At 38.9% G+C, this 25,141-nt stretch overlaps 1 pseudogene; it reads left to right on the forward strand.

Annotated features, from left to right (window-relative positions):
* LOC124973769 (disks large homolog 5-like) overlaps positions 1 to 23,557 on the forward strand; it is a 49,099-nt pseudogene extending 25,542 nt beyond the window's left edge.
* The last annotated feature ends 1,584 nt before the right edge of the window (positions 23,558 to 25,141 follow it).

The raw sequence follows: 25,141 nt of genomic DNA on the forward strand, positions 1-25,141 counted from the left end.
AAGATTGTGAAGATGAGAGACCTTTATAAGTAGTACTGATTTAACCTCAGACGACAAACTAATGCCTAACACTTATTAGTTTAAAAGAATGACTTCTGTATAAGATATTTATTTTTTGCTCAACAGGGATTTTTAAAAGCACTTATCTAAAAATAAGTTGAGAAACTGTGAATCTTAATATATAGACATTATGGTATTTTGGAATTTGTAATCTAATGATAATTTGGGTGTATTTATGTATGGGGGTGCTTAAGGGAGATAATTTGTGACTCCAAAAGAGTGGGAAGTTTTTATCTAATTAATAATTTAGTAAAGATGATAATTTGATGCATACTTTATTTGGTGTTTTGAATGGAATATTTTTTAATTTTACTTTCTGTTTTTGCTTTTTTTTTTGCTTAAAGCTTTCTTTGGTTGTTACATTAGAATGTTCTTGAGAAACCTACATTATTGTCTTTCTGAACTTCTCTTTCCTTGTCTATTCTCATTTGTGATTATAGTCATGGATCACTTAACAAGGATACATTCTGGTAAATATATAGGAAAGTGATGTGTTCATTGTGTGAACTTCATAGAATGTATTTACATAAACTAAGATAGATATGACGTCACTAGGCATTATTTATGGGGCCACCATGGTAAATGTGGTCTGTAACTAAAGGAAATGATATTACACTGGGCACATGACCTGACTTAGGTTTTAAAATCAAACTTTCTTAAAACATTTTTGAGGATTAATATGTTGAAAACAATTATTTAGTAAAAAGAGATATGAAACAAAGAAGTTTGTCAAGTAACTTAAGAAATCAGTGAACTTAAAATAATTATTATTGCATTTGAAATGAAATAAGGTAATTAACAAAAATTCTAAATTTGAGAAAAATACAATAAATACTTATCAGATATAATGTATAAAAATGAGAAAACAGCTATTGTGTAAAGTGATTACATCTAATAAAAACTAATAATTTATAGAATTATTTGTAAGGTATATTAGTTTATATTTTCTCTTCATAAAATATATGTTGACCTACCCATAGCACTTCCAATCACTTCTAAATTTCTTATGATTTACATAAGGACAAATTGGCTTCTATCCTTGCCACATATTCAGAAATGCATTTGTTCTTAATTATAATGTGATATGTACTTAATGTATAATTTTTAATTGAGCATTTAAATTTTTCAATTTTTTCCTTTATATATATGACAGCAGAATGTATTTTGACATATCATACATACATGGAGTATAACTTCCCATTCTTGTAGTTAGTTATACATGATGTGGAGTTTACACCAATCGTGTATTCTTATATGAACATATAGTAAAGTTATGTCTGATTCATTCTACTGTCTTTCGCATTTCAAACCCTCCTTCCTTCCCCTTATGTCTTTCTGTCCAATCTGATGAAACTACACACACACACACACACACACACACATGCACGTGAGTGCACACATACCACCTATTGTGAGTCAGCATCCACATATCAGAGAGAACATTCAGCCTTTGGTTTTGGGGGATTGGCTTGTTTCAATTGGCATAGTCTCCAGTTCCATCCATTTGCCAACTAACACCATAATTTTATTCTTCTTTATGGCTTATGTTTCATCATGTATGTGCACCACATTTTCTTTGTCTGATCATCTGTTGAGGGGCACCTAGTTTGGTTCCATGGCTTGGATCTTGTGAGTTGAGCTGCTATACACATTAATGTGACCAAGTCACTGTAGTAGGCTGATTTTGAGTCTTTGGATATATGCCAAGGAGTGGGATGGCTGAGTCAAATGGTGGTTCCATTCCAAGTTTTCTGAGGAACCTCCCTACTGTTTTCCAGAGTGCTTGTACCAATTTGCAGACCCACCAGCAACATATGAGTGTACCTTTTCCCCAAATCCTTGTCAACATTTATTGTTGCTTGTATTCTTGACAGTTGCCATTCTGAGTGGAGTAAGATGCAACCTCAATGTAGTTATGATTTGCTTTTCACTAATTGCTTGTGATGTTGAACACTTTTTCATATATTTGCTGACATCATGTTTCTGCTTCTGTGAAATGCCTCTTTAGTTCCTTTGCCCATTTGTTGATTGGGTCATTTGGGGCTTTTGGTGTAGAGATTTTTGAGTTCTTTATATACCTGGAGATTACTGCTCTATCTGAGGTCCAGGTGGCGGAGATTTTTCCCCCAGTCTGTGGGATCTCTGCTCGTGTTCTTGATTATTTACTCTGCTGTGATGCTTTTTAGTTTGATACCGTCCCATTGATTCTTGATTTTACTTCTTGCATTTTAGAATGTGCTTTTTTTGTCTTGTTTTTTGGTGGTGGTGCTGGAGATCAAATCCAGGGCTTTGTGCATGCTAGGCAAGCACTCAGTCTCCCAACTAGCTATGTCCCCAGCCCTACTTTAGGAATCTTGATGAGGAATTTGGTTCTTAGGCTGACATGATGGAGAGTTGGGCCTACTTTTTCTTCTAGTATGCGCAGAATCTCTGGTCTAATGCCTAGGTCCTTGATCCACTTTGGGTTTTGTTTAGGGTGAGAGATGGGTATCTAGTTTCATTTTGTTGCAAATGAATTTCCAGTTTTTCCAGCATCATTTGTTGAGGAGACGCTCTTTTCTCCAGTGTATGGTTTTGGCACCTTTGTCTAGGATGAAAAGCTGTATTTATGTGGGTTCATCTGTGTGTCTTCTGTTCTATACCATTGATCTTCATGTCAATATTGGTGTCAATGCCATGCTGTTTTTGTTACTATAGCTCTGTAGTATAATTTAAGGTCTGGTTCACTTTTCTCCCTAAGCATTTCTTTGACTATTCTAGGCCTTTTGTTTTTTTCAGATGGATTTCATGACTGCTTTTTCTATGGATTGTTCTCTCTCCCAGGCTTTGGTGTCATCCTCACCTGCATATGCTGGTCACTTCTAGGCTGGTTGCCAGAGGATGACTATGCAACCTCCAGAGGTTCCTGTGCTCTCTCCTCACTGGTATTCTGCCTTGTTCTACTCATGCTCAGCTATTTATTGCCTGCAGAATCCACTGGTCTTCACCAAGTTTTCCTCTGTTCCCTGTCCTGGAGACACTCAGGGTTGTTATCTAGGGGAACTGCAGAGTTCATTATTTTGTTTCCCATCTCTCAAGTCAGTGAACCCAAGTATCTGGACAACTCTTTCTTATGTTTTGTACTCTGGTTTCAGACAGGACTGTAAACATGGATGCTGTTACTTCAAATTGGCTGGAAGCACGTGATTTTTTTAGTTTTTTCGTTTATTTTTACAAAGTTTTACTCAGTGGAGAAAAGCTTGTCTTTCCAACACATAGTGGACAAATTGGATTGCCAGATGAAAAAGAATTAAGAAAGAAAGAAGGCAGGTGCAGTGGTTCACACCTGTAATCCCAGTGGTTCACAAGGCTGAGGCCTTGTGAACACAAGTTCAAAGCCAGAATCAGAAAATTAGTGAGAACCTAAGCAACTCAGTGAGATGCTGTCTCTAAATAAAATACAGAAAAAGACGGGGGATGTGCCTCAGTGGTTGAGTGTCCCTGAGTTCAATCCCTGGTACAGAGAGAGGGAGGGAAGGAGGACGGAAGGAAGGAAAGAAGGGAGGAAGGAAGGAAGGAAGGAAGGAAGGAAGGAAGGAAGGAAAGGAAGAAGGGAGGAAGGAAGGAAAGAAGGAAAGGAAAAGAAAGAAAAGGAAGGAAGAAAGGAAGGAAGGTTGGTTGGTTTTAAAAGAGAATGTAAACCATTACATACATTAAAATTGATTCCCAAAGGATCATCCATGGACCTAAATATAAGCTCCAAATCCATAAAACTTAAAAAGAAAAACAGGGAAAAAGGTATTCTTTTTTAACTTTGGGCAGGTAGTCCTTGCATATGTATGACCCCCAAAGCAGCTTGAAAGTAGCAAACTAGTCTACATACCCAGCAATTCAACCCCTATGTACATACCCCAAAGAATTGTTGAATAGACACTTGTTTACATTCATAACATCATTATCCCAATAAAAGATAGAAAACACCAACATGTCCATCAACAGAAAACTGCATAAATACATTGGTCATACAATGGATATTTTCATCTATAAAAGTACATGAAATTCTGATACGTGGTACAATATTGATGAACCTTGAGGGATTTATGCTAAGTGAAATAAGCCAGTTCCAATGGACAAAATTTGTATGATTTTGCTTCTAGAGGCACCTAGAATAGACACATTCCTAGAGATAGTGGAATTTAGGCTCCCTGGGGCTGACTGGGAGAAGTAATTGTTATTGGTGTACTCATTTCCTAGGCCTGCCAAATCGGGCAGACTGACTGGGCTTTTAGTTTATTGTTTTGGGCACCAGGGTTGAATTTGGGCTGATTAACCGCTGAGTCACATCCCCAGTTTTTTTTTTCTTTTTCAATTTTGGGATAGGGTCTTGCTAAGATGAACTTTCAATCCTCCTGCCTCAGCCTCCTGAGCTGCTAGGATTATAGGTGTGTGCCACCATGCCAGGCAAAACTGAATGGTTTAAAAATCAGAGACTTATTTTTTCACAGGTCTGGAGAGTAAATTCTCAAATCCAGTTGTCAGATTCCCTCTTTGCCTTCCCTCTGTGCATGTCTGTGACTGTGTCCAAATTTCCCTTTTATAATGCCTCCACCCGATTAGGGTTACCCTGACAACTTCATCCATATCCTTTATTTTTTGAAAAATGTATGTTAAAATCTCTAAATATAATTATGAGTTTGGCATGTTTCCTATACATTGTGTCAATTTTTTTGAAAAGTGTAGCAAAGTGTAGCTTGTACCTTTTTTTAATTTTTTTTTGTAAAATTAGATGTTTCGATTTTTTTATTATCTCATTGTTTTATTCTACATTTTTAAATTATTTTTACTTTTAATTTTTTACAGACTGACTGCATTTTGATTCATTGTACACAAATAGGGTACATAATCTCATTTCTATGGTTGTCCACCTTGTAACATTATTTTGTTTTTTATTTGTGGTGCTGAGAATGCAACCCAGTACCTCATACATGCTAGATGAGCACTCTACCACTGAGATATGACCCCAGCCCATATTCCATCAATTTTTGATTCATATATTTTAATTGTTCTTCTTAGTTATACATGACAGTACAGTGTATTTTGACATCATAATACATGGACTATAACATTCCTTTCTTGTGGTTGTACATTATGTGTATTTACGCTGGCTGTGTATTAATATATAAACATAGGAAAGTTATGTCCATTCATTCTACTGTCTTTCCTATTCCCATCCCCCTCTGTCCCCAACTCCATCCTGTTCCATCTGATGAACTTCCCAAAATCCCTCCCTCACCCAGCCTATTATGAGTCAGCATCTGCATATCAGAGAGAACATTGGGTCCTATGATGGGGAATTGGCTTATTTTGCTTATCATTATAGTTTCCAGTTCCATCCATTTAGCAGCACATGTTATAATTTTGTTCTTCTGTATGAACAATATTCCATTGTGTAAATGTACCACAATTTCTTTATCCATTCATCTGTTGAAGACACCTAGGTTGGTTCCATAGATAAGCTATTGTGAATCAAGCTGCTATAAACATTGATATGGCAGCATTACTATAGTATACTGATATTAAGTCCTCTGGGTATATGCTGAAGAGTGGGATAACTGGGTGCTGGTTGTAGCCTTCCACCCCACGCAGTCGTGGGTCTCCTCAGGGGCTGATGGCACTGTCTGCCTCTTCACCTAGGCTATTGCCCTGCTGCAGGGTGGGGCCTCACCTTCTCAATAGAGGCTTTCTTCCTGCGGAAAAAAATTGTTATATATATATATATATATATATATATATATATATATATATACACACACACACACAGTGGAGTTCTACTCAGTCATTAAAAAGAATGAAATTATGACATTTGCCAGTAAATGGATGGAAATGGAGAACATCATGCTAAGTGAAATTAACCAAAGTCAGAAACTCAAAGGTCAAATAATGTTCTCTCTCATATGCAGAAGCTAGAATAAAATAATGGAAAGAGGGAGGGAAGGATAAATAACATAAAGAACCAATCAAATACAAATTAATAGATGAGCAAAAGGAAGTCTAGTTGAGTAAAGGAACGGGAAGAGTGGAGGATGTGAAAGAAAGGAAGGAGGGAATAGAGGGGGTGTATCAAGAACTGAAATCAATTCCCATGCATGTATGAGTTTGTAGGGCTGAACTCACATACTATATACAATCATAAAACTCTAATAATTTTTTTTCAAAAGGAAAGAAATCAACAAAGAGGGAAAGTGCAGATGACAGAGAACTGTGCACACTGCCGAGACTGAATAGAGCCACACACTGGGCCAGAAAGATAGTGCCAAATCCTAGGACAGAGATGTGTGATTCAAACAAGATCATTTTCCTTAGCTGTAATCAGAGCTTAGATTCAGTCAGCATGCACCAGTATGTTTAAAAAGGATATTATCACATGAAAATGCTTTACTTATTTGTTAGTAAATAACTGTTAACTCAGTTACCAATCCTAAATGCCCCTATGTCCAGCAATTGAAGAGTTACTTTCTATTCCAGCGGGGAACCCAGGATTACTATCCATTCTGATTGTTTAGTGCTTGTGTAGTGTATTTAGTAAATATTTTTCCTATCACTCATGTCTATATAAAATTAGCTGTTCATAATGACCACAGTTAATTATCTAGCAAATCTAGTTAATTTTGTCAATTGTTGTGTGTTGATCTTTTCATCAAATTGTTTCTTCCTACAATCAGCAAAAAGACTGATAAGTAAAAGGCCTAAATTGAGTAGCTCTGAACAGCCATATACAAGTCACATAGAAACTAAACTCAACCAAGTCTGCCAAGCCATTTGTTATTCAAAAATATTATGAAGATTATTTCTGCTAGGATACTGCAGCTTGTGGAAGATTTTACTTCCACAATTCTCCATATCTACTTTTATCTTTGATTTAATATTTAAATAGTGAAAGATACACCCCAAAATAGCTCTTAGAGTTGATCCATAATATTCAAAATTGTTGATTTATGCATCTTTTACACACACAGAATTTGTAAACTTGAATTACAAAATAGCAAAGAATAAATAACTTCTTGAGTGAAGATTTTGCCATTAAAAATGAGAAACAAATGCAACTTGAGCACTTCTGTCCTTTACAAAAATATTTAAGAGAATATGCTCTTTGTCACAAAAAGTTATTTGATTTGAAAAGAGTGGAAATTACCCCTAACTGTTATTCACCCCATCTAAAGATCTTTGCTTGAAAACATATTATGATACAACCAAGAGAGGCCATCTACCACTGGAGAGTGGGCAACCTGTGGCATGAAAATAATTGTTGAAGTTACCTTGCGATTTAGAAGAATAAAATCAAACCAATATTTTTATTCAAGTGAAACAATAGCAGTTTTCTCACAAAAATTTGCTTTATAAATTTTCTTTACTTACAAAATGTGAATATATTTCTATATTTTAAAAAATAAACACTTCCTAGTTGTAACTTTAAAAAATCTATTATTTTATTTTATTTGTTCTGTAAAGGAAATTAGCTTCCAATAAAATAAAATTGACTATATGTAAATTTTGGGAGCATTTTTATGTTTGTACTTTATTCTGGAGAGAAGATCCATAGCTTCAGTCAGATTCTCTACAGTCACATGTCCCAAAATATATCAAACTGTTAACTTGTTATTTTAATATTATTTTAAAAGAAAACAACAGTTTCCTATATTAAACTGAAAATTCACTGTGCCACTCCACAAATGAAACTTCACATCAATTAAGTACAAGAAATGAAGTAGGCTAAAAGGATTTCTCACAAAGGGAAATAAAGCCAAATGGTTAAGTGGAAAAAAGTAGTGACTTGGTTTATTTAAGAACTAGTGAATCTGTGAGTAGACAGGCTTGATGCAGGAGCTCAAGCCCACAAGCAGGCAACATACACTTTGAATTTATTGTTTGTCTTGAATCACTCTAACTGTACTCTCATAGAGGAAATACTATAGCACAAACCATTACTATGAGAGAGACAGTTTTCCAGTTATTTTCCCATGTCGCCTTTCCTATACCCGGATATGTGCTCCTACTTGTACAGGAAAGGATTAGTGAGCTCAATGGGGCAAAAGCAGACAAACCATATTTCAGCACAGCAGACATACTTCCGTGAAGGTATTCTGAAGGTAACTACTCTTCTGACTGCCAGGTTTAAAAAAAAATCAAGCATCCTGTCATCCCCAATGAGATCATGGCATACATATAATAGTGATGAAAATGATCACCAAAAAATTAGAATGTGTTATAGAATGTGTTATCAGACGAACAGGTAAAATTTGAAAATGTCTGTCTTTGCTTTGGAATAATAGGCTTTCTTGAGGCAGTGTTATACTCTACAGCAGAAAAAAGTTTCTTCAAAGTGAACTTTATTTTTGTGTTAGATGTCATCAAAAATCAATCCTTAAAGCTACCATTGATTATTTCACTGCTACTAAGTCATAATTTTGTATTAATGCAGTAGCTACATTCTGCAATGATTTTCTTCATAGAACATCAAATACTTAACATTTGAAACCCGAAACTCTCCCACTTTCATAAATTCATGCAACTTCAAATCTTTTTTTATTATTAGCATTTCTATTTATTATAGAACAGTAAGATGAAAAGTTAAATGGAAAATTTTATCTGTAGTGTTTTCGTATAGAAACAAAAGTACATTAGTTATGAACATAACTCACTTAATGTACTTTATGATTTGTTTTCTGATATATTTTTAGAATTTTTACTGTATCTTGAATTTTAGGTATCACTAACCATGAACATGAAATTTACCTTGTTGAACTAGGATTACATTTTATATGTAGAATTTTGTATTTCCTTAATTATGCTATTAGAACTAGAAAGTATATTAGTCCTTGCAGATTAGATGGCTTCCACCCTTTGAACATTATTTATGTATATTAGATATCAAAACTAAGATGACAGATGATCTCTGAATTCAATTAGCAAAACAATATGCAGTATCTCAAATATCATGGAGTATAGCAAAGCTTCAGATTCAAACAGGTATACTTTTAAATTCTAATTGTTTCTTTTTGAAAATAATATTTTTAAAAATGCTAACTTTTTAAAATTGTTTCTAGGTTTTAACAACATGAATGAGGTTCTACTGAATATATGGAAAAATAAGATAGAAGCTATTTTCTTAATGTAGTACACACATGACATAAAAATGAAGGAAAAAATGATAAGGTAAATATTAATTTTTCTTTATTAATGCTATAAATGTCATACTATTATATGACATTAGGATGGTGAGCTATAAAGAAATTTGGACAGATATGCTTCCAGTTATCTAATGGCAAATAGATTCTTTCAAAAACATATTTAGAAAGGATTATATAATAAAATAATTAAAGCATTATGTAAATGCACAAAATTAGATTTTAATTACCATAAGAATATGTACTTTTTAGACTTGGATGTCACTTTTACATTAGTATTTGATCTTTCAAATAACAATTCAATTTGCTAGTCATGTATAATTTGGAGGTGGGGGGTTGGGTGGATAGAAGATCCTTTCCTAAGGAAGGATTAGGACAAATCTAGTAGCTGTCCCTGGTATTGAACCAAAGGATTGACTGAAGGGGTGGAAGAAATTTAGCAGAGAACAGATATCAGGGAGTAGGTTTTCTATTGGGCACATTAAGTGTGAGCTGCTTCTGGGTTAAGCAAAGAAAACAATTGAAAGAGTAATACAACAACATTCTTTTCCCTCTATTGCTGCTTAGTGGCAAGTTACATGATTAAATGAAGAAGATAGGGAAAGCAAGACATTTCTAATACAACAGACAAATGACAATGCATTGCTAGTTAGACAGCATAATGAGTCCCATCTAATTTTCTCTTTAGAATCCATTGATTCTTCAAAGCCCTGGATCATCATCAAGGGACCACATTTTCCAACTGAAGAATTACAAAAGAGGAAAATTAGATTTTATTAAATATTCCAATTGTTGTGAGCAAATCCTTTGCAAATAGTTCTTGGAGTAAATTTAATAAGAAAGTAAGATCAACATTTTTATCCTCACAACAACAAGATAAAATATTTTCCCAAGTTTTATAATTTTATAGTATTTAATAGCTATCCCGAAAGTCAGCATTTAGCAAGTAATCACTTTCTGGTCATCTGGCAATATATATTTGTTAAAATTTTAACATGTAAGCAGATTTAAAATTTTCCCTAATAAAATAGTCCTAATCTTAAAATAGTCACCGAAAAGTAACCTGTATATTAATTCAGAAATTATCAATCTGCCACATAAATAATTGAAATTACAAACTGCAGCATTCTTAAACTCAGTCTGGCAGTATGACTTTAGTACCTGGCAGTATACAAATGGTTAGGTAAAATAATTCCATGAAGAAAATTTTTAAGAGAAATATATTGCATTTGGGCAGAATTCAAAATAATCAGTTAAGGATTTTAAAATAAATCAACAATAATTTTAACAATGGAACACTCTTTTCAAACAAATTCTCAAGCAGAATGCCCAATATGTGACACAAATGAATGGAGTTTTGCTTGAGTTTGGTAGGTGCTCTGTATAGGACTCAGGATGCCGAGTGAACCTGAGTGCTCATATCACATTACATAAAGTGATATAAAGTGATGAACCTGAGTGCTCGTATCACATTACATGAAGTGATATAAAGTGAACAGGTAAGGCAAAGTTAAGAGAAATATTTGACATATCTTTTATTTTTAGGGTCTGTGTCACTACTGGCTTCTTTTTTTAATTTTTAAATAGCAAAAAAAAAAACCACTAAACATAAACTTGGGGATTTACCAAAACTAATTTTCAAAGACCTAATTTTTAAATATTATATTGTAAAATCAAATGTAAGATACAAAAGAATATGAAATGCTATCTGCAATTTCAAATCTGACTTGACAGTAAGTGTTCACATATTTGCCTTAAGAAGTAATATGGTAGATATTTGACATTTAAATTTTATGTTAAAACATGAACTATACAGCATAGAAAATGAGCTTATATTAATAAAGGCAAATTCATATTTTAATCTTTTTCTAAATGTCATTCTAATATTCATACATACAAATGAAGTCAACCATAGATAAATTTTAAATGGTATAGATAGCATGTGAAATTTAGGTTAAGTAATAAAATTATACTAATATCCCTGTGCAGTGGTGTGCATCTGTAATCCCAGCAACCCAGAAGGCCAAGGCAGGAAGATTGCAAGTTTGAGGGCTACCTCAGCATTTTAATAAGGCTGTCTCAAAATAAAAAGAACTGGTTCAATCCCTATTATCCCCCAAAATAAAATACACAGTCACTCCACCTATAGAAAATTAAACTAATGGTAGCAAGCTGAGATGGCACATGTCTGTAATTCAAGAAGCTCAGGCTGAGGCAGGAGGATCATGAGTTCAAAGCCAGTGTCAGCAATTTAGTGAGGCACTAAGCAACTCAGTGAGACCCTGTCTCTAAATAAAATACAAAAAATGGCTGGGGATGTGGCTTAGTGGTTAAGAGCCCCTGAGTTCAATCCCTGGTACACATATGCACACACACACAAAAATATACTAATAGGTAAAGAAATAAAAAGGATTGTGAATATAATAATGACTAAAATGTACTATGTTTATCATGTCAAGTATCCTTCTAAATGATTTGTATGATTCTCTAATTCAGTCATCACAATAGCACTATGAAGAAGGTAAAATATTTTCTAATTACCACAAATGAGGAAACTGAGTTACAGAGAGTTTAAATAACTTGCTTAATATTATGTGCCTAAATTGGAGAAATATATAATTAAATCATTACCATATAAGAATAAATTTTAACTCAATTTCTACCACCGTGAACATAGCAAAAGAAATAAAATTATTTAATTTTTAGAAGAATCTTTTAAGTTTATTCTAGGTTAAAAATCATTTCTCTTCTAAAAAAATCCTATAAAATCAATAAAGAAGATGTTGCCTAGCAAATATTTCCAACATTTCCAAATATTTCCAACATTTGAGAAAGGAAAAATGTCGGCACTTTAATTTCTGGCATATAGCAAACCAGAGTGGGAAGGAAATTCCCCTTCTGAATAAAAGATTGTAAGAGCACTAGCAATGTAGTTCAGTGGTAGAGTGGTAGAGGGTTTGCTTAACATGCGTGAAGCCCTACGTTTGATAACTAGCACCACCAAAAAAGAAAAAGAAAAAGAAAATATATTTTAAAATCTTTTTAAAATTTTTTTTAATTGTATCATAAACAAGAAAATGACATTTCTTAGAAGAAAACTGAAAAGAACTGCCTTTCCAGTGAGGGTCACAGTTAGAATTTTTGCCATGGTACTTTATTCATATATAGAGTTCTGGAACCTGGGTACAATCTGCCACATGCTCAAGAAGTAGACATCTAGAACTGGAGCAGAGTGGGAGGTTAAACCAGAGAACTCCACATAAAACTAGGACTCCTGAAAAATAACTTTCTCATGGTTTAACTAGAAAAAGACAGTAATAGAAAGACTTTCAGTGTATGTACCTGTCTTATCCTTGATTCTGGACTGAGTATAAAGAAGAAAAAATGTTGTACCTAAAATTACCTAACCCACATTCTTATACTCAGAGAAGTCCAGATCTGGACATGTACTACCAGCATAAAATTTTTAAGTCAAATTTAGTTTTTTGTGGTCCCTGGTGGACAGTGCCAACAAGTCCTCCACAGAAAAACAAAACTTTCTCTGAAGAAATACATTTTAAAGCAGGCTTCAAAGAATTCCCATACATAAAGTTTCGAGGAACAAAATGTTAAAATCAAAAGTTTTAACACAAAAAATGGTAAAAAAAATTCTTTTATTCAATATCATCCTTGAAACTCTAGCCAGAGCAATTAGACAGGAGAAAGAAATTAAAGGGCTACGAATAGGAAAAGAAGAACTTGAACTATCACTATTTGCCAATGACATGATTCTATATTTAGAAGAGTCAAAAAATTCTACCAGAAAACTCCCAAAACTCATAAATGAATTCAGCAAGGTAGCAGGTTATTAAATTAATACCCATATATCAAATTTGTTCCTATACATCACTGACAAATCCACTGAAATTAGAAAGAGAAATTAGGAAAATTAACTCATTTACAATAGCCTCAAAGAAAATAATATACTTGGGAATCAATCTAACAAAGAGGTAAAAGACCTGTACAATAAAACTAAGAAAACTAAAGAAAGAAATTGAAGAAGACCTTAGAAGATGGAAAGACCTCCCATGCTCCTGGATAGGCAGAATTAATATTGTCAAAGTGACTGTACTACCAAAAGCATTACACATATTTAATGTGATTCCAATTAAAATCCCAAAGACATTCTTCATGGAACTAGAAGAATTAGAAAAAGCAATCATGAAATTCATTTGGAAAAATAAAAACTTCTAGCCAAAACAAACCTTAGCAAGAAAAGTGAAGCAGGAGGCATCACAATATCAGACCTTAAACTTATACTACAGAACCATAGTAACAAAAGCAGCATGGTGTTGGCACCAGAACAAACCTGTAGACCAATGGTACAAGATAGAAGACACAGAGACAAATCCACATAAGTACAGTTATCGCATACTAGAAAAAGGAGCCAAAAACATTCACTGGAGAAAAGATAGCCTATTCAATAAATGATGCTGGGAAAAGTGGAAATCCACATTAACAAAATGAAATTAAACCCCTATCTTTCACCCTGCAAGAAACTCAACTCAAAATGGATCAAAGACTTAGGCACTAGACCAGAAACCCTGTGCTTAATAGAAGAAAATGTAGGCCCAAATCTTCACCATGGTGGCTTAGGATTTGACTTCCTTAACAAGACTCCTAAAGTGCAAGAAATAAAATCAAGAATCAATAAAGGGACAGATTCAAACTAAAAAATTTCTTCTCAGCAAAGGAAACAATCAATAACATGAAAAGAGTGCATACAGAATGGGAGAAAATCTTTACCACATGCACCTCAGAGCATTAATCTCCAGGATATATAAAGAACTCAAAAAAAAAAAAAACCACCAAAAAACCAAATAACCCTATCAATAAATGGGTTACGGAAGTGAATGGACAACTTCACAGAAGAAATAAAATCAGTCAACAAATATAAGAAAAAAATGTTCAACATCTTCAGCAATTAGAGAAATGCAAATCAAAACTACTCTAAGATTTTATCTCACCCCAGTCAGAATGGCAATTTTCAAGAATACAAACAGCAATAAATGTTGGCAAAGATAGACATTGCTGGTGGGAAGGCAAATTGGAGCAACCATTATGGAAAGCAGTATGGAGATTCCTCAGAAAACTTGGAATGGAACCACCATTTGACCCAGCTATTTCACTTCTTGGTTTATACCCAAAGGAATTAAATCAGCATATTATAGTGATACAGCCAAATCAATGTTTATAGCAGCTCAATTCACAATAACTAAACTAAGGAACCAATCTAGGTGCCCCTCAACAGATGAATGGATATATGTGATGGAATATTACTCAACTAAAAATAGAATGAAATTATGGCATTTTTTGGTAAATGGATGGAACTGGAGAATATCATGCTAAGCAAAATAAACCAACCCACAAAAACCAAAAGCTGAATATTTTCTTTGATAAGCAGATGCTAATTCACAATGTGGCAGGGACCTAGGGCATAACAGAGTTACTTTAGGTAGAGGGACTGAAGCGAGAGGAGGGGGTATGGGGATAGGAAAGATACTAGAATCAGTCAGACCTTATTACCCTATGTGCATATATCATTACATGACCTGTGTAATTTTTATATCATGTACAACCAGAAAAATGATAAATTATGCTGTATTATATATGATGTATCAAAGTGCATTCTACTGTTATATATAACTAATTAAAACAAAGAAGAAACATTTTTTAAATTTAAAAATAAGAAAAAGACAATAAATAAAAAAACAATCATGAATGAGAGTTGATTAAATCAAATTTTAGAATCAGACAAGTCTTAGGGATTCTTAAATATAAAATATTTTTATATTTAAAGAAAACAAGAAAATATGCAAACCAAACAAGATAATTATCAAAATTATCCAGTCTGACTTGAGAAAGAATGAAATGGAACTTTCACATAAAAACAATAATTAAAAACAAAAACCCCAAGAAAACAACAGTACTCAAAACTGAAAAGAAATGGAAAATAACTCTATGAAAAGTAATCAAAGTCAAGCAGGAAAACACAAAGTAATAAAAATTATTAAATAATGGTTATAATATTAATATGTATAACACACACACACACACATATATATATATATATATATATTTAGAATTCCAGAAAATACAACAGAAGAGGTGGAAAGGGCATTATTTGAAGACAGAGTGACTGAAATTTTTCTGATTTTGTGAAAGACACTATAGATTGAGGAACCTGAGGAATTTGAAGCATGAAATATATGAAGAAATCTATACTTTAAAAATGTTCATAAAGTACTTAATTGGAAAAGTGATAAGAAAATGACAAGCTCATAAGAAGAAACATGGATAAACAATAAACATAATTTACAAACTAGTGAGATGCCAGTAAATATCTTAAAATGTTTTTAGCATGTTATCAAAACAACGTAAGTTTTTAATGTTTCCATTTTCACCTATAAAATTTACTGATGATATAACAATATTCAGTGCTAATGAGAAGGTAGGGAAATAAAAACTCACACAAACTGCTGGAAATATAAATTAATTTTTCCAATAATTTTTCCCAAAGGTTTCTCAACAATGGCATGACTGACACTTTAAGCAGATGATTCTTTATTGTGAGGGGCTAACCTGTGTTTTATAAGAATGCCTGGTTACCACCTATTAGATTCCTGCAGCGTCCTCTACACTGTTGTGACAATTAAAAGTACACTGGCAAAATTGCCAAATCACCCCGTGAACAGAAGCACTGCTTTAAACTGCTGTTCCCATCGCTAGGAACTTATTTCTAAGGAAATACGTATCTGGGTAAAGATGGAGCTACAGAAGTGTTTACCTCAGTATTCCAAATGAGAAAATGTGGAAAGATAACTTTCAAAGACAAAAAATGACAAGTCCACAGTATAACATAATTTATTCATGGTAATGTCTTCCATCATTTATCTCCCTACACCTAGAGCTCTTTTTCCATTCACATCCCTGCTCATACCAGTTATTAACTATACCTCAATATTTCCTTTTTTATTTTTCACTACCTCCTTTGTCCTTAACACCTAGCCTGTTGGGCAGATCCACAGAAGGTGCTCAATGAGCATGTGTTGAATGGTTGAAGACAACTGCCACTAAATATGATCTTCAAGGAGGTTTAGCTGGTCCCAAGAAAATGGAAGTTGCCTAAATCCAAATCTCTCTATACATCAGCCCCCACTCACTCTCTTACCCCAATTGCCCAATAATACGGAGCACCTCCCATCAAAAGCACTTAATAATATCAAGCATCCACTCTTACTCCAAAATAATATACTAAATCAAGGAGCACAAGAGAAACCATATGCAATAATTCCTTCAGTATTAACAAGGAGACAGAGAATACACATTACTTGTACTTAAAGAAATAAATATCAAACTTCATCAGAGTGAATATGTATATACCCTCACTGGGGCAAACCTGAGTGTGTGGAAAACAAGGTGAAATAGGATTACTGAGTGCACTGAAAGAGCCCAGGGGCATAGAAGTCAGAGACAAAGCACAAACAGAAAGAGAAAGTGCAAAACTGAAATGTCAAAATGCTGCACACAGTTCTGGGACTTGATTGCTTGTGGCATCAGCTATAGAGAAGAGAGTAGATTACTTCTAGGAAAAGAGGAGACAGATACCCCTCTGGAGTCACAGTATCAGGAAAGGAAGTAGGAGTGGAAAAATAGGGATACTATCGAAACAAAACCACAAGACATCAATTCTCTCTCCTTTACAACATCATTGCACTAAAATACTGAACTTACTATACTGGCAGAAATGTGTGCACTTAACCTAGGAACTCTTTCCATAAAATATAAAAGAACAAGAAAAATAAAAAACTCATGAAACAGGTTAAATAAATAAATAAGAAATAAGATATGAATTCAACTCCAAATTGAATTAAATGTCCTCTAGTACAGATTTAGGAAATATTTTTATATAAAATCCTCATAATCATATATGCAAAAAGAACTTAAATGAATCAAAAATAAATATTAAAATAATGTGCAGGAAAACTTGAACCCAGGAAAGAAATCAAGGACAAAGACAAAACCATATCAGATATGAAGATTAAATTATACTTGGCCCAAGAGAAATAGATTTGAATGAAAATTTAATAATGTTCACTAAAGAAAAGAAGAAAAACAACAAAAGACGGAACAAGATAAATAAGTAAAGAGGGTCAAAGAGAAAGTATTTAACACTGAAGATGGCAAAGAAAATCCAACCTTCAATATAATTATAGTTCCTGAGGTGATACAATACTAAAAAAAGAATATTTAAAACTATAATCTAAGGAAAAATATGTTGAAAGGTACCACAGTGTACCTGGGGAAATTAAATCAAAATTATAAACTATAAGCCATATCCTAATATAACTATTAATTTTTAAAGAAAAAACAGTCAAGGGTCTCCAAGCAAGTTATTATGTCTGAAAATGGCAAGTGAATAAGACAGGCTACACAAGAATATATCAAGTACAATTTCACTGTCTGTGTGGTAAATAATATACATCAAAGTTAGCAATAGGACTACAAGAGTAAATATAAGTGGTTTTATTTTTTTAAGTGTTTCCTGCTAAATTTTCTAAACCTGTGATGAATTATTACTGTAATCCAGTCATATAAAATGCACTTTTAACACAAAATTCAGTTAAATTGCTTGTTATTCCACTTCTTTGATGGGAACAAAGCACAGAGATTGCACCAGAAATGCTGAAATTCAGGGAACAATTGGCACAGAGAGATAAAAGGAGACTGAAGTCCAGTAACATAAAGAGCCTCAAAAGTTGGAGATGAATGATTGTATACTTCTGCAGACTACCCATGTGTGATTCTTGGTCATTAATCTCTGGGTAGAGAGCTAGATGAGGCCAATGGCAGGATAGAAGTCTGTACATAGAATAAAGATAACAGACTCAAGTAATATGACTCATTTAAATGTAAATTCTGCAATCAAATAATTCAAATTATGCTGGGATTTCAGGGTCATGGGTTGAGAGAGAGAATTTAATTTTAAGAAATTGAGCATTGTCAGGCCACCGCAGCCTGCCAAGGGTGCTTGTAATCCAGGAATCATAAAGGGCAAGGTGGGAAGGGCCCTCGGCAGGCCTGGTTTGCCATAATCACAACAGCTAACACCCAGGACACTAGCAGTGCCAGGTATGATTTAGGCACTTTTCATATACTGACTTGGCCCTCACTGCAGCTCCATGAGGCTCCGCCTACAGTGTCCTGTCCATCATGCCCTCGAACTCAGAGAGCAGCAGCTTTCTCAGCAGTGTGGGCACCACCTTGAAGGCGCCGTCCCTACTGCCCCTCCTCACCGACCAGCAGGCAAACAAGCAGGTGGAGAACCTGTCCATTCAGCTGCGGCTGATGACCCGCGAGAGGAATGAGCTGCACAAATGCCTGGTCTTTGCGACCCTTGGGGCGACCTTTGATAAGAGACCCTACCACAGACTCAATCTGACTATGAGAGGCTAAAGATCCAATGTGTGTGGGCCATGTCAGACCTACAGAGTCTGCAGAACCAGCACACCAATACTTTGAAGAGGTGCGAGGAGGTGGCCAAGGAGACTAACTTCTACCACACACTCCACACTCCTGAGTGACCAGACTCAGCTGAAGGATGATGTGGACATGCTGAGGCAGGAGAATGGGCAGCTGGTGCGGGAGTGGAACCTACTGCAACAGTCCTGGGAAGACATGAAGTGGCTTCACAAGGAGGACCAGAAGGAGATTGGAGACGTCCAGGCACAGCAGCGGCAGTTGCTGAAGCACAACGGGTCATGGATATCCTCAACAAGCTGTACAGAACAAAGACCTGCAGTGGGAGATGGAGCTGCTGTATTCAGAGCTGACAGAACTGAGGACCACGCAGGTCAGAACTGCCAAGGAGTCGGAGAAGTACAGGGAGGAGCGGGATGCCATGTACAGCGAGTACAAGCTCATCGTGAGCGAGTGCGACCAGGTCATCTCTGAACTGGACAAGCTGCAGACTGAGGTGGAGCTGGCCTAATCCAAGCTCAAGAGAAGCACCTCTGAGAAGAAGGTGGCCAAGAAGGAGATGGAGGCGCTGCAGCAGATCAAAGACACTATGACAATGGATGCTGGGAGAGCCAACAAGGAGGTGGAAATCCTTCGAAAGCAGTGCAAGGCTCTGTGCCAGGAGCTGAAGGAAGCCCTCCAGGGGTGGATGTGGCCAAGTGCCACCTGGATTGGGCCTTCCAGGAGCGGGACAAGATTGTGGCAGAGCAACACAGCATCCAGACACTGTGTAACAATCTTCGGCGGGAGCAGGACCGGGACCAGGCAGTGAGTGAGCTGCCTGAGGCCCTGCGCAGCTTGGATGACTCTTGGAAACAGAAGATTGACGTCAGCCAGGAGCTTAAGGAGCTCAAAGAGCAGATGGAATCCCAGCTGGAAAAGGAGGCCAGGTTCCGGCAACTGATGGCCCACACCCCCCATGACTTGGCCATTGATACGGATTCCATGGAGTGAGAAACAGAAGTGGTCAAGTTTGAAAGGGAGATGGAGGATATTGACTTGAAGGCACTTGGGTTTGACATGGCAGAAGGTATGAATGAGCCTTGTTTCTCGAGGGACTGTGGCATATTTGTCACTAAAGTGGAGAAAGGAAGCATTGCTGATGGCCACTTAAGGGTCAATGACTGCTGAGAATCAACGATGTGGACCTCATCAACAAGGACAAGAAGCAGGCCATCAGGGCCCTCCTCAGTGGAGAGGGGGCCATCAACATGGTTGTGCCCCGGAGGAAGTCCCTGGGTGGGAAAGTGGTCACGGCTCTGAACATCAACCTCAGTGGACAGAAAGACAGTGGCATTAGTCTGGATAGTGGAGTGTATGCTGTTGCTGTGGTACCTGGAAGCCCTGCTGCCAAAGAAGGGTCTCTCGCAGTGGGAGACAGGATTGTGGCAATCAGTGGCATCGCACTGGATGACAAGTCCCTGAATAAATGTGAATCTCTGCTACACAGTTGCCAGGACTCTTTGACCCTCTCTCTCCTGAAGGTATTCCCTCAGAGTGCCTCTTGGAATGGCCAGAACATCTTCAGAAATATCAAGGACTCTGATAAGATGCTGAGTCTTCAGACCCATGGCCTGGAGGTCCAGGCTCATCACAAGTGCAGCTCAATGCAGCACCACAGTTCCATGCAGATGGAGCTCTTCAGTGTTGGGCTGGAAGACAGGAAGGAGTCAGGTCCCTGGGGAGGCAGCACCTCCCTTTTGCACAAACTGTTCCCTGAGGGCCCCTTTCCAGTCTTCCCAGAGACCTGTCCCAGTGCCTCAGAGTGCAGCCTGAGCTCCTTCCACTCCTATGCCTCTGGGAAGTGTGGCATATGGACTGGTGGACATGCGGAGCAGGTGGCCCTGCTGTCCTTTGAGACTGAGGTGGGCCCCTGTGGGGTAGAGGCCCCTCTGGACAAGGTGAATGGTGAGGGTGCCAACAGCGGTTGGACCTGGCCCAAGGCCTTGCTCGGCTCCATGGCAGGGCCAGAGAAGCTCTCCGTTTACAAGAAGCCAAAGCAAAGAAAATCTATCTTTGACCCAAACACTTTCAAACATCCCCAGACATTCCCCAAAATAGACTATTTACTCCCAGGCCTTGGGCCTGTTCACTCCCCCAGCCCTCCAAGTGGATGGGGGCCTCTGACACCCCCAAACCCTCCCAGGAGAAGTGACTCCATCAAGTTCCAGCACAGACTGGAAACTAGTTCTGAGTCCAAGGCCACACTGGTGGGCAGAGCGCCATCTACCAGCCCACCAGACATCCCGGCCCCAGACGCCGGCCTCAGGGAGCCCATGCAGGCATCACCCCCTTGCAAGGCTAGGGTCCGCATTGCCTCCAGCTACCACCCCAAAGGGGATGGGACTCCTCCTACCTGCCAGCCAAGAAGTCCTGTGATAAGGACCTCACTTCCCAGAAGGTGGAAGAGCTGGGGCAGAAGTGCTGCCAGCCCAAGTCTGTGTCCAGTTTTGGGCCCAAGCTTGCTCCAGAGCAGAAGTGCATCCCAGCTAGTCGAGAGCTGTCCCCAGAGGTCCAGAAGCAGTCCCCGTACTCACCAGGGCATTCCAGCCAGCATGGAAACCCCCACTCTAACCCAACAGGCCATCCCTGGGCACTGTTCCCTGGAGTATGACCCCCAGCACTGCTGTGAGCTCCATCCTGCAGAACCCCATCTATACTGTGCATAGCCCTGCCTATGCCCCAAGATGCTGGTCCCCAGGGCTTGCCTTCCGGTGTCCAGCACCAGGGCCGCCTGAGTGACTACGCTGAGATGAGAGCGTCCCACAGGTCCAACTCACTGCCCTTCAGCGCCCGCCTCGGGTCTTCGAATAACTTGCAGTTCAAGGCAGAAGGCATTAAGATCCCATTAGCGCCCAGGTACCCTTGCTCTCTCATGGGCTCTGACAGAGGTTCATTGTTACGTTCCGAATGCAGCACTCCTCAGTCACCCCTCAAATCAACACCCCATCCACCTGTAGCCAGTCCTAGACCTCAGCCTCCATGTTGCCCAGAATTGCTGTCAACCTCGCATCCCTTGGGGAGCGGAGAAAGGACAGGCCTTATGTGGAGAAACCACCATGCCACGTGAAGGTACAGAAGGGCTCAGAGCCATTGGGCATCACCATTGTGAGTGGAGAGGACGGGATCTACATCTCCAAGGTGACCACTGGAAACATTGCCCACCAGGCTGGCCTTGAGTATGGGGACCAGTTACTGGAGTTCAATGGTATAAACTTGTGGAGTGCCACAGAGCAGCAGGCCCGGCTCATCATAGGGCAGCAGTGTGACACCATCACCATCCTGGCCCAGTACAACCCCCACATGCACCATTTTGGCAGCCACTCCTGCTCCAGCTCCCACCTGGACCCTGCTGGTGTCAACTCCACTCTCCAGGGCAGTGGTAGCACCACCCCCAAGCATCCCTCTGTCATTGATCTACTCATGGAACAGGACGAGGGCTCTGGCACACCCCCAACCAAGCAGAGCACCCCCTGCTCCAGGATCATGGGAGATGCCAACAAGAAGACCCTGGAACCACACATTGTCCTCATCAAGAAGTCCCAGCTGGACCTTGGGGTGCATTTGTGTGGTGGGAACCTGCACAGGGTGTTTGTGGCCAAAGTGGAGGATGACAGTCTGCCAGGGGTTCCGATGGCCTGGTGCCAGGGGACCTGATCCTCGAGGATGGCAACCTGGATGTGTGCAATAAGATGGGGAGGAGGTGTACGTAGAGGTGCTGAAGCCAAAAGACACTGTCAGCCTGAAGGTGGAGTACCCCCCTGAGGAGTTCACCAGGATCAAGGGCCTGCCTGGCAACAGCTTCTACATCAGGGCCCTGTATGACCGGCTGGCAGAGGTGGAGCATGACCTGAGTCTTAGGAAAGATGACATCCTCTACATGGATGACACTCTGCCTCAGGGCACATTTGGGTCCTGGATGGCATGGCAGCTGGACCAGAATGCCCAAAAGATCCAGCATGGGCAGATTCCCAGCAAATACATGATGAACCAAGAATTCTCCAGGAGGCTTAGCATGTCTGAGGTCAAAGATGACAGTAGTGCTGCAAAGACACTGTTGGTGGATGCTTGCCATTCTTTCTTTCGAAGGAAGCACAAGCACAAACGCAGTGGGTCTAAAGATGAGAAAGTCCTCCTCGCCTTGGACACCTTTTCCAACGACTCCATCCCACTCTTTGAAGATTCAGTGAGTTTGGCCTATCAGCAAGTCCATAAGGTGGACTGCACCTCCCTGAGGCCTGTTCTGATCTTGGGGCTTCTACTGGATGTAGTGAAGGAGATGCTGGTAAACGAGGCTCCTGGCAAGTTCTGCAGATGCCCACTCGAGGTGATGAAGGTCTCCCAGCAGGCCATTGAGCAGGGCGTTAAGGACTGCCTGTTTGTCGACTACACATGGAGGAGTGGCCATTTTGACCTGACCACGATGGTGTCAATAAAGGAGATCACAGATAAGAACTGACACTGTCTCCTGGATGTCGCCTCCCATGCCATCGAGCGCTTGCACCACATGCACATCTACCCCATCGTCATCTTCATCCACTACAAGGGCACCAAGCACATCAAGGAACAGGGAGACCCCATCTACCTGAGTGACAAGGTGACACAGAGGCATTCCAAAGAGCAGTTTGAGACAGCTCAGAAGATCGAACAGGAGTACAGCAGGGGTCACAGGGGTCGTCCAGGAAGGAGCCCTGTCCAGCATTTGCACTCAGATCTTGGCAACAGTCAATCAAGAACAAAGTAAAGCCCTGTGGATTCCTGCCTGCCCACTCTAGGGGAAGTGGACACCAGGAGGTGACTTGACCAACCTGCTGGTGGGGAGATTAGCTTGCTCTTCTCCAGCAACTGAAAACAGAAATGGGTCTGTTTATAGACATGCAGGGGAAGGATCCAGAACCAGGACTTCAGAAACACCTCCTTGGTGTACAGGTGGTGATTGCGGCAAAGATCTGGGCCCAGGCTGGCAGGCTGCTCCTCTTACAAGTGCTTTAAGACAAAACAAAGCAGAAAACACAAAAGACTTTTTAAGAGGGGTACAACACCCACTTTTCTATAACCAGCCAGTCAGAGATGCTGCACAGAGAGCCTTTTGGATCACAAGTTTACAAGCCTTTTCTAAGTATCTGGTTGTTATGTTTATGTGGACAGCCCCAAGCTGCTAGTGCCCAGCCCCACCCCCTCTGCCACCCTGTCCTTTCAGTTTTGTTCCTGTCTTCAGCAGAATGACCCTGGAACCTCGCAGGGGTTGCCTTGCCTCAGGAGGTTCTTGTCAGTGGGACCAGAGCTTCAACAGACTTCCTGCTCCTCGGCAGTGCCTCTCCTGGAAGGATATTGCGACTGCAGGTGCTCAGACTGCTGGAGGTGGCAGAACCAGTGCCTGGGTGGGGACAACTTGCCAGAGCAGCATTTTCCTCCCACACTAGGGGAGGTGACTTTGGCATCCTCACAAGCTCGCCTCTTGGTCTCTCCCTCCTGTTTCCCCTGCCCCCAAACATCATTTGTCTCCTGGTTCTTCTCCAGTTGCATTTATTATTTAAGCATTGTGTGTTGTCCATCAGGGCTTCGTGGGGTCTCAGTGACATGGCTGGGGCCTGGGCGGGGTGGCCGCATGCCATAGCTCCCCTTGAGGTTCTGAGAGTCCCGACAGCCCTTTCTCAGTGCACTGTGGGCAATTTTGGATGTGAAAACACTCGTGTTTCAGATTTTGAATGAGAGATTTTAGGGGGAGTTTAATGGTTAGCATTGCCACCATTGAAAATATAGAAATAAAACCTGCCACCTCGTTCATCTTGGTTACAGGGTTCACGGCATGAACCTGACTTTGGTCTTCATTGGGTTACTTTGGGCTTTGTTGAGTTTCTGTTGTTTTCTTTCTTTTGCATTTCTGATGCCAGATAAGTCTGGCTGAAGATTTGATGTGGTTCCTCCTTAAACTGTGTGTCCTGTTAATAGGTACTGTACCAGGTTCCACATAAGTGTCATTGGGGTAGGACCTATATTTTAATACTATTCCTAACATTTCATTTTAATAGCAGGATGTCTTTGATTTGATTGTATTCTTTGTAATTCTAGAAACTAGATTGTAGTTTAGCTATTACTGACATTTTTTAAAAAGGGATATATTTTCTTGCACAACTGTTCAAAGGAAAAACAAATTTCAGTCCTCAATGCTGTCCTTTGTTTTCCAGGTACAAGTTTTCCAGCTCAGAAAACTGAGAAAAACTGTAGACCATATTTGAGGCATTGCTTGCAGGCTGTTTTTCTATGTTGCAGTCAGGTTGGGTTGTGATGGGCAGTGTGCAGGCAGGTACGGATCTGACAGTCTGGAATGTTCTGTACTAAAATGTTACTTTGTATCA

The sequence above is a fragment of the Sciurus carolinensis genome, unplaced genomic scaffold, assembly GCF_902686445.1.
Source record: "Sciurus carolinensis unplaced genomic scaffold, mSciCar1.2, whole genome shotgun sequence".
Lineage (NCBI taxonomy): Eukaryota > Metazoa > Chordata > Mammalia > Rodentia > Sciuridae > Sciurus > Sciurus carolinensis.